Source organism: Ursus americanus, chromosome 5, assembly GCF_024610735.1.
Source record: "Ursus americanus isolate L20-20 chromosome 5, mUrsAme1.1.p, whole genome shotgun sequence".
NCBI lineage: Eukaryota > Metazoa > Chordata > Mammalia > Carnivora > Ursidae > Ursus > Ursus americanus.
Window position 1 is genome coordinate 75542058 of NC_142131.1, and position 10401 is coordinate 75552458.

Genomic DNA, 10401 nt, shown 5'->3' on the forward strand with positions numbered 1-10401 from the left:
GCCCCACATCAGGCTCCTCCGCTGTGAGCCTGCTTCTTCCTCTCCCACTCCCCCTGCTTGTGTTCCCTCTCTCGCTGGCTGTCTCTATCTCTGTCAAATAAATAAATAAAATTGGGGCGCCTGGGTGGCGCAGTCGTTAAGCGGCTGCCTTCGGCTCAGGGAGTGATCCCGGCGTTATGGGATCGAGCCCCACATCAGGCTCCTCTGCTGTGAGCCTGCTTCTTCCTCTCCCACTCGACCTGCTTGTGTTCCCTCTCTCGCTGGCTGTCTCTATCTCTGTCAAATAAATAAATAAAATTGGGGCGCCTGGGTGGCGCAGTCGTTAAGCGGCTGCCTTCGGCTCAGGGAGTGATCCCGGCGTTATGGGATCGAGCCCCACATCAGGCTCCTCTGCTGTGAGCCTGCTTCTTCCTCTCCCACTCGCCCTGCTTGTGTTCCCTCTCTCGCTGGCTGTCTCTATCTCTGTTAAATAAATAAATCTTTAAATAAATAAATAAATAAATAAATAAATAAATAAATAAATAAATAAAATTGAAAGAAAAAAAAAATCCGTGCAGCGGCCCTGGTACCAGAAAGAGCTAGCCACGCTCAAAGTCAAAGAAATCCATCGAGGCTCAAGTGAAGAGAGCACAGGAGAACAGGAGGTCCCCAAGATGGGAAAGAACAAGATCCTAGGTCATGTTAAGAAGCCTGGATTTTATTCTATGTATAATGGATGTTTTCGAGTGTTTTCAGCAAGAGTGACATGATCTGATTTATGCTTCAGAAAGATGGGGCAGGAACGCTAAAGAAGGAGCGGAAAAGCAGAGCTGGGAACTGGGAATAATGTATCAATGGCAGGGTCTTTGACTAACAGGGCATCGAGGTAAGAAAGTAGTGAAGGAGCACACCCAGGCTACAAGCCAAGACTGGACGGTGTGCCATTTACGGCGCGGGGGGCAACTTCAGGAGGAGAGGAGTGAATGGTTCTGTTTTGGACATATTACATCCCAGATGCCTATCAGGCATTCCTATGTTAAGAGCCAGTTAGATATCAGAGTGGGGAGCCCGGGGAAGAGATCTGGGGCTGGAAATAACAATCTGAGGATTCTCCAACATATAAACGTTATCTGAAGCCATGAGACTAGGTCAGATCAGGGAGGAAGAGAATATGGATAAAGAACAGGACCAAAGACTGAGGGACTGGAGGGCTCTTACTTTCAGAGGTCTGGGGAGGGAACATCAAGACAGAGGAGGAAGGGCCCACAAGATGGGGAAAACCAGGCTGACCATGTCATGGAAGCCCAAAGAAGAAAAGCATTTCGAGGAGGGAAGCATCAACCATGTCCACTGCTGTTGAGAGGTCAGCGGTGGGAACAAAGAGAGAGGAAATTGACAATGGACCCTGACAAGGTATAAATCACTGGTGACCTTGACCGGTTCGATAGGGGCTGCTTCACTAGAGCGGTTTGGATGAAAGCCCCATCCACTGAGTTAAGGAGAGAAAGGAAAATGAGAACAAGACAGCAAGTACAAGCAACTCTTTCAATCACTTTCGCGGCAAAGCAGAGATGAAAATGGGGCAGGAGCCGGAGGGAAACAAGAGCCCGAGGGATGTTTGTTAATGCGTGACAATGAGGCGGTTTATATGCTGTTGCAAATGATTTTTTTTAAAGATTTTATTTATTTATTTATTTATCTGAGAGAGAGACAGCATGAGTGGGGTGAGCGGCAGAGGGAGAAGCAGGCTCTCTGCTGAGCAGGGAGCCCCACGTGGGGCTGGATCCCCGGATTCCAGGATCATGACCTGAGCCAAAGGCAGATGCTCAACTGACTGAGCCACCCAGGCACATGCAAATGATTTTTCCAAAGATTTATTTATTTGAGAGAGAGAGAGCAGGGGGAGAGGGAGAGGGAGAGACTCCCCAGGAGACTCCTTACTGAGCACGGAGCCCGACACAGGGCTCGATCCCACAACCCTGAGATCATGACCTGAGCCGAAGCCAAGAGTCAGAGGCTTAACTGACTGAGCCACCCACATGCCCCACAAATGATTTTTAATAATCTGCTAATTAACATTTACTCGGCATTTACACTGTGTCGGGCACTAGCCCCCACACTTCCTTGTATCACTGAATTGTTAAAAGTATCCCCATTTTAGGGGCGCCTGGGTGCCACAGCAGTTAAGCGTCTGCCTTCGGCTCAGGGCGTGATCCCGGCGTTATGGGATCGAGCCCCACATCAGGCTCCTCCGCTATGAGCCTGCTTCTTCCTCTCCCACTCCCCCTGCTTGTGTTCCCTCTCTCGCTGGCTGTCTCTATCTCTGTCGAATAAATAAATAAAATCTTTAAAAAAAAAAAAAAAAGTATCCCCATTTTAGAGAAGCGCAGAGAAGTCCATTCAGCTGCTCAAAGTCACACTGTTAGTTGCAGAGCCAAGATTTGAAAACTGGCCATATGAGCTATTTACGCCAGAAGATGCACGAAATAAAGCAAATCCTTATAGAAACGTGGCACAAAACTAGAGCCAGGACAGACCCACTATTCACCTCATAGAAGAGGGTCTGAAGTGAAATAAGACAGCTGTAATGGAAAAGAAAAGCACAGGGCCACCTGGTTGGCTCAGTCGGTAGAGTGTGCGACTCGATCTTGGGGTTGTAGGTTCGAGCCCCATGTGGGGTGTAGAGATTACTTAAACATAAAATCTTACAAAAACACAAGGAAAAAAGTGGAGACAAAGAAAGTGGAAAAACAGGGAGTGTGGAGTATTAAAAACAGAAATAAGTGAGAGAATGATGAGCAGTAAAATATAAAAGAAAAACGAGGGATGCCTGGGTCTCCCCCTCTCATGCACGTTCACTCTCTCTTAAAAATAAATAAAATCTTTAAAAAATAAAATAAATATGAAAATACAAGGAATGGGAAGCAGAAGGAGCTCTGCAAGACTGCCCCAGGGAGGTCCCAGATGGGAACTACCAATGTTCTAGGATGTCCCACGGCATCGTAGCTCTGCTGATTTTCTGAAGGATTCCAATCCAGTCCACCTCCATAAGACCAGGCATAGTTTACTAGTTGGTTTCAGGGTGTGGAAGGAACCAAAGACGAGGAAAGGGGACAGTTCGTGCTCCTGAGACCCTGAGCGAGGTGGCCAGGGCCTAAGTATTCACAGCAGCCTGGGGCAGACCTAGGACAAGGGACCAACAGAAGCACTGACAGAACTGAACAGGTGGACAGGTTTGAGAGGAGTTAAGGAGACAGAATCTATAGGATTTGATGCCTGGGTGGATTTGTGAATGAAGGGGAGAGGAGTCCAAGTCGAGATGAGTGGAGAGGGGTGGATATGAATTCCAAGGGGATATGCAGGCTCTGAGGGACTGGCGAGGCATCAGTCACATGTGGGGATCAGGGGCTCCGGAGAAAGGTCTAGGCTAGCAAAGTGGTTTCTAGACATCGGGATGTAAGGGGCGTCACACCATGCAGGGGGCCGCCAGATCCAGCCACAGGGCAAGTGCAGACAAAGGAAGAAGATCCAGCCGAAGGGACCTGCAGACATCAGTCCAGGGGATGGAGGATTCGGGGAGGACTGGATTTCAAGGAGACCAATTAACCAACAACGTCAGGGTCAACGCTGGATTCTTACTTTCGCATTAACTTAGTCAATGAATGGAAATTATTGTAATAAAAACATTACCGTTCACTTAACACGGCTGATACAATTGTAGCAGGCATAATGAACATTTCTACCAGGAACACAAGCACATCTTGCTGTAACAATAGCGTGACCTTCACGGGAGAGCAGCTTTTCGAGGCAAATCCTCTCCCTGCACTCTCCCTTCTCTTGCAATTTTCTCCCCTGAACAATTCTGAATCATTAAGAGGCACAGCTTCTAATTAACCTAGTAACACCTCCTAATTACTGCATGTGCTCATCGAGACTTGGAAACCTCTCTAGATTGCACAGTCATGAGAGCGCAAAAAAAAATTTTTTTTTGGTTCAATACAATATGATTTTGATCAAAAACAGATACCTTCCTTCTCTAAGCTTAAATAATAAGAATAATAAGAATATAAAGACACTCCTCATATATACTCTTTCGCCATCACCAAATTTCATTGCTTTTGAGGGAAGGGACGTGGAGGAAGAAATATGAAGGACCCACGAGAAAATCTAACTGATAAGTTGGTCAGTGGTTAACTTCTCTTGCAAGAACAAAACAAAACACTGCATCAGGCGGCTCTTCACCTCAGGGCTGTGAGGTCAAGCCCCAGGTTGGGCGTGGAGCCTACCTAAAATTTAAAAAATAATTAAAAAGCAATAAAAAAAATACTTTCTTAACTGTTCATTGAATAACTAGAAAGAGATGCATCGTGTTTCTTCCGACTTTCCGTAACTTGAGAAGCTGGATGTCAGTGCCGGATTTATAAGAAGCGGGAAATTTCTTGGGCACCTGGGTGGCTCAGTCATTAAGAGTCTGCCTTCGGCTCAGGGCATGATCCCAAGGTCCTGGGATCGAGCCCCGCATCAGGCTCCCTGCTCAACGGGGAGCCTGCTTCTCCCTCTCCCACTCCCCCTGCTGGTGTTCCCTCTCTCGCTGTCTCTCTCTCTCCCTGTCAAATAAATAAATAAATAAATAAATAAATAAATAAATAAATAAATAAATAAAATCTTAAGAAAAAAGGAAGTGGGAAATTGCTTGACTGCAATGGACATGATATTTAGATCACATATGTTTGTTTCTACAGTTTCATATGACCTGACACAGGGAAGCCCAAAATACTCTTCTCCCCGACCTTATTAAGGGTTTTCAAGGTGATACGTTCTGCCGCAACAATTTCGCGATTTTTGAGACATTTTAGGGTCCCTAGGACATAGGTTCTCAAACTCTTCCCCAATGCCTTCCTGGATATTCCTGAGGGATGATGACCCCCTCCCATCTGTGAAACAGCTCAGACAGAACCAATCCCCAAAGGGCACACTCTGCACAGGTGTATAGAGGATTTGAGTGTTTCATCTGACCCACTATATCCCTCCCAACTTCTAGGCACTTGGGGGACATAATTTTTTTTTAGAGAGCGAGAAAATGAGCATTCATGCACACACGAGCTTAGGGGAGGAGGGTACGGGGGGGAGGGGCAGAGAGAGGGAAAGAGAGAATCTTAAGCAGACTCTACGCTCCACGTGGAGCCCAACTCGGGGCTCAATCCCACGACCCTGAGATCATGACCTCAGCCAAAAATCAATCAGTACAGTGTTTAACCAACTGAGCCACCCAGGTCCCCGGACGTAATTTTTTTTTTCTTTAAGTAAGCTTCAATGCGGGGCTTGAACTCACAGAGGACAGTGAAAAGCCCCCCAGAAAGCTTTCTGCTTCAGCCCTTAACACACTAGGTGTGTTTTCTCCACTAGGTGGAGAGCTCGCTGACATTCGTCCACGTCACTGGGGAACAAGGACAGCTTGCACCCCCTTATCATTTTTCTTCAGCCTCCGTCTCTACCCCGTGCACACTTGGAGCCAGAGCCTGCTGAGGAAACCAGGCAGAAAGGCAAACTGAAGAGAAATACTGTATGTGTTTACCTGGCCACGTGATTTTATTCCTCAACCAGTCTCGGGCGACACCAGAACCAGACACTGCTTGAAAAGAGGGGGCACGATATGATAAAGCACTCCAGCCTCAATACCATTTTGCAGCTTGTCCGCATAAACAGTGTAATACATATACGTGAGACGGAAGATATTCCGCGACGTAAATCCTATTACTGGTGAAGAGACGCAACCTTGGCAGCCCCAGCATAACCGAAGCTGACAGCCCGCACGCAGCGTGGCCATGCTGTGAAATTGCACATTCTCAGGAATTATGGCTCGAGTCTAAATAAAAACCATTTCTCTGCTGAGCTGAGCCCCAGAGTGGGGGAGGGGAGCTAGGAACCGAATGGACAACCACATAGTCACCTTGGACTCCAAGCGATTCACCCTTTCATTTTCTCCTACAGGGGAGAAAGTGTGGCAACCGGTGGAGAAGACGTAGACCGTGGCCATGGCCATCGAGAGGACTGTGACACGCTGGAGAAAGAGGGGAGCAAGACTACCTTCTCCTTAATCTAAAGGAAAGCTTTTCCTGGGGAGGCCTTGACATTGAAGTGGGCAGGTGGAGTCCATCTGCTGGAAAGCAGTGGTCTAGCCTCCAGATCTACAGCTTCTGCTTCTGACATTTCAACTCCCTGGGAGCCAACATTTGAACTCCCCACCAGATGAGAGGCTCAGCCTTTGGCTCTCCCGGCTCTCGTCTCCCCACTCCCACCTTCTCCCACACAATTCAGTGCATCACGGCTTTACTGAGGACACACTACACCATGAAAAGTGCACAGCCTGGCCAACCTGACCAGTCAGACATTCCTGCGGAGGACCAGCTGGGTTGATCCTGGTTCCTTCATTTTGAGGGAATCCAAGCTCTGAAAGAGAGTGAGAGGAGAGTGTAGTCCACTCACACGAAGAATGAGGTTTGTACCTGTGCTTATGTGTTCATATTTGTGCCCACAAATACATATACACACAGGTACACAAATACAAGCATATAGAAATACCCACAATGGGGGCGCCTGGGTGGCTCAGTCGTTAAGCGTCTGCCTTCGGCTCAGGGCGTGATCCTGGCGTTCTGGGATCGAGCCCCACATCAGGCTCCTCCGCTGGGAGCCTGCTTCTTCCTCTCCCACTCCCCCTGCTTGTGTTCCCTCTCTCGCTGGCTATCTCTATCTCTGTCAAATAAATAAATAAAATCTTTAAAAAAAAAAAAAAAAAGAAATACCCACAATGATCGCTGACCGCCTCCTTTACCGGGAGGACTTTGGAGCCTCACCACCCCCACTCAAGTACCATTTCAGGACAGTTTTGTTTTTTTTGTGATGTCTTTTCCCCCATTTACATTAACCCTGAGGCTCATCTTACCCAGATTTCATCCCTATAGAAACACCGAGGAAAAAACAACATTTCTTAATATACTCTAATTTGTCCCATGTTGGAGACATGGAACTGCACTGTTTCCCACGAGGAATTTATACTTAACCCAAGAAACATCTCTACCACTGGAGAACCACGGGCTAAAGGCATCACAAAACACTCAGCCTTTGGGGTGACTTGCTGTCTCCTGGCAGGTTCTGCTAATTCAACCGAGAGGACGGTAACATGCGGTTATTAGCGACTTCAAGTATTCCGCTAAACACTGAACTATGGTCCTCCGCTCATGTCAGGTTGACTCTTGCAAATGTCCAGGGTTTTTGATAGAAATGAACTCAGTGATCCATCCAAGAACGGAAGACAGCCATCGGTCAGCCCGGGGCTCCGTTTGCTTCCACCTTCATTCCAACAGAGCTCTGAAAAAATGGCTGAGATTTTACAGGACAAATCTCCCAGGCAGGCAGAGTGCAAAGACAACAGACTGCAGATGTGTCTTTCCTGCCCCACTCATACTAGGCAAACGGCAGGAAATTCTCTTTGTGGGGATTCCTAGACTGTTCTTTGCCTTATAGGAAAAATACCAGCCTCGCCTTAAACAGCCTGGCTTAAGACTGATTGCCATTCCGAAGGGCAAAGCATTAGCTTAAGTTTCCTGTCGGGTGTCCTCATAGATTCATAATAATACCATCTACACACAGGGAACCCTCCACTGTACCCGCGGGCACACACAGCCAGCCACGTACAGCCCAGGGGCATACACACCATCCAGAAAGCTCATTCCTAACCACAGGAGGGGACGGCAGGCTCATCTATAGCCTTTGCGCAGCAGGATTTCAAAAGCCACTCAGTTTGGCTGCTTTTCCATCAAATATAAGAAAACTGCTTAACCTAAGATTTTAAGCTTTAAATCCCCATATTCCCTTCTCTGAGAGAGAGAGAGCGAGAGAGAAGTGAGGACTCTGCCCTGTCTGGTTTTACTGAATTGCTAAAACTCACCCATAAATCACCTGTAAGAAAAAGCTGATTTCTCTTTTAGAAAAGGGTGGGTTAAGAATAAGCCCTTTTTTTTATTAAGGCTTTTTTTTTTTTTTTTTTTTAATTCATGAGAGGCAGAGGAGCCCCATGGGGAACTCGATCCCAGGACCCGGGGAACACGACCTGAGCTGAAGGCAAACTCTTAACCTACTGAGCCACCCAGGCGCCCCTAAGAATAAGCTTTTAAAGAAAATAAAATCGGGCAATCAGGGAGACTCGCCCTGGTTAAGAACTGAGTGTTTTCGAGGCACAAGGAAATTCACAGCAAGGGGGCAGAAGAGACTGAACCGGGGAAGCCGCAGGATTAAAGCGCTGGGGGACGCAGAGGCCCCCCCTCAGGCCCCCCACCCCCGCCCGGGACTCACGCGAGGTGGGGGCGGGGGATTCCACCGCTGCCTGAACTCCAAGCAGGGGTGCCGCTGCCTCTTACCTTACCACCCTCCGTCTGCATCCCGATGTTTCCCCCACGATTTCCCAACAGCTTACCTGTTAAAACAACCGGGTCCTTTGAAACACTTTAGCCACCAACAGGTGAAAGTGATTGGTTCGACCTTAACGAGGAGGGCGAGGCTGGGGGCTGTTCTTTAATCCTTATGTGGGGGTGGGGTAGGGGAAAAGAACTGGCTTTCCTGAATCAGAAATAAGGTAAAAAGGGAAATCTGTGCATACTCTGCTCCCCGGGCAACCCGAACCTAAGGGCTGTGTGGGCAGGCATCCTGATGTCCAAGGCCATGCAAGATGTAATGAGGGATTTCCCTTTACGTGCAGCCTCTTTACTCCTGGGTCCGTTCATTCATCCCTATTATTTGGTTTCCAAGTCAGTAACCCAGATTTCTGCGGGTTCTAATACTCTCTCTGCGGGGAAGGAAGCTGCCGCTGGGGAATTCGCCATCACACCTTTTAAGATGAATCAGTGTTTTTGTGTGTGTTTTTTCTTTTCTTTTTCTTTTTTTTTTTTTTTTTTTTTTTTTTTTTTTGCAAACCCCCTGGGAAACTTGTGTTAAAATTTTAAAAAACAAGGACGGTGGAAGCGAGGGCAGCATTGCTTCAGGCTGCCCTGCTGTTTCTTTCCCTGGCTCTAGGAAATCTGCAATGTCATGCCGATTTCACCCGAACCTCGCCGCCTGAGGCTTCTCACACTGCAAATTCATCTATAAATAATGAGCCCGAACTGGCGACTGCCTAGAGGAACCTTGAAAGAGAAGAGACAGCCGCGTGCCACACCCTGGCTCCAGCTGCTGGCAGGCTCCAGCCGACCCCCACCCCAGGCCAAGACCCTGGCGGTTCTTTCTAGTTCCTTCTCTTCCCTGAAGTAGATGTAATAGTCCAGGCTTGCTTTTGTTGTTGCTGTGTTGACTGCGCGAGTTAAAAGAATAATGAGGAGACTACTGGAGAGCCACATGCTGAAATCCAAACTAGAAACATTTTTTTTTTTAATTACCATTTTACTTCTTGTCTGTAGAAAAGGGCTGCATTCTCTCCCTAGGTTTTTACACTGAATACCGGTGTTTCTTACAATGATTCTGTTCATCCCCAGTTACTCAAGTTTAAACTCTCCGTGTCTTTTGAAAATTTAGTTCTCCCCTGGGGGTCTTGTCCGTTTTACTGTTTATTTAGATTTCCATCAGTGGCTTTAGAATTTCAGCAGAAATCAAATATGCATGTTTTTCCTATTTGTCAGCATTTTTGTTGAAAAGTTTTGTGAAGAACTATGGGTGTTACAGTATGGAAAGAAAAGTTCATTCCCTGTAGGCATCATTCATGCAACAGAAATGAGAACTTAGCATAGGGTGACACTATATTTAAAGTGTGTGTGTGTGTGTGTGTGTGTGTGTGGTACAAAGATGAACACTGTTCTCTGAAACCCTATCAAGAAAGATGATATATATGTGCTGTAAAAGAATTTTCCAGGGGGAAGTAAGCATTGCTAAGTGGATCATTTCAAAATACAGTAGGGAGGATACTGAGGAAGCCAGGTCTATGCACATCTCATGTTTCAATTCTCAGAACACGAGGGACTTGTGACTTTTGTTGATTAAAACTGGTTAATTGCACCTGGACCCCCTTCTGGAGCTTTGGACAGAAATAGAGATAATGTAACATCTTAGCTAAATAGCCATTGGGGTATTAGTCAGTTTAACTCTGTCAGCACCATCCTAATTCCTTCAAAATGTGTTGTGACCTTGCGGGTTTTGCCTTTATGAGCCTGCCCTCCTGCTCGTGTCTAGAGCACACTTTGAACTTCAGTCCAATCCCTAAGACCCCAAATGAACCCTTTAGTTGCTAATAGCCTCTTCTCCTTGGTCAATCAGACTTTACTGTCATATAAAATAAATATGGTAAGGACCTAAGGAGACCTAAGCAATGTGCTATGAGAACCTTTTTTTTTCTTTTAAAGTTTTATTTATTTATTTGGGGGGTGGGGGGAGGAGCAG

At 46.9% G+C, this 10401-nt stretch overlaps 1 long non-coding RNA gene across 1 annotated transcript in view; it reads right to left on the minus strand.

Annotated features, from left to right (window-relative positions):
• LOC123790459 (uncharacterized) overlaps nucleotides 1–8461 on the minus strand; it is a 269122-nt gene extending 260661 nt beyond the window's left edge. The window contains exon 1 of the long non-coding RNA XR_015724605.1: nucleotides 8397–8461. This is a non-coding gene — a long non-coding RNA (uncharacterized LOC123790459). The remainder of the gene's footprint in view (nucleotides 1–8396) is intronic.
• Nucleotides 8462–10401: the final 1940 nt, after the last annotated feature.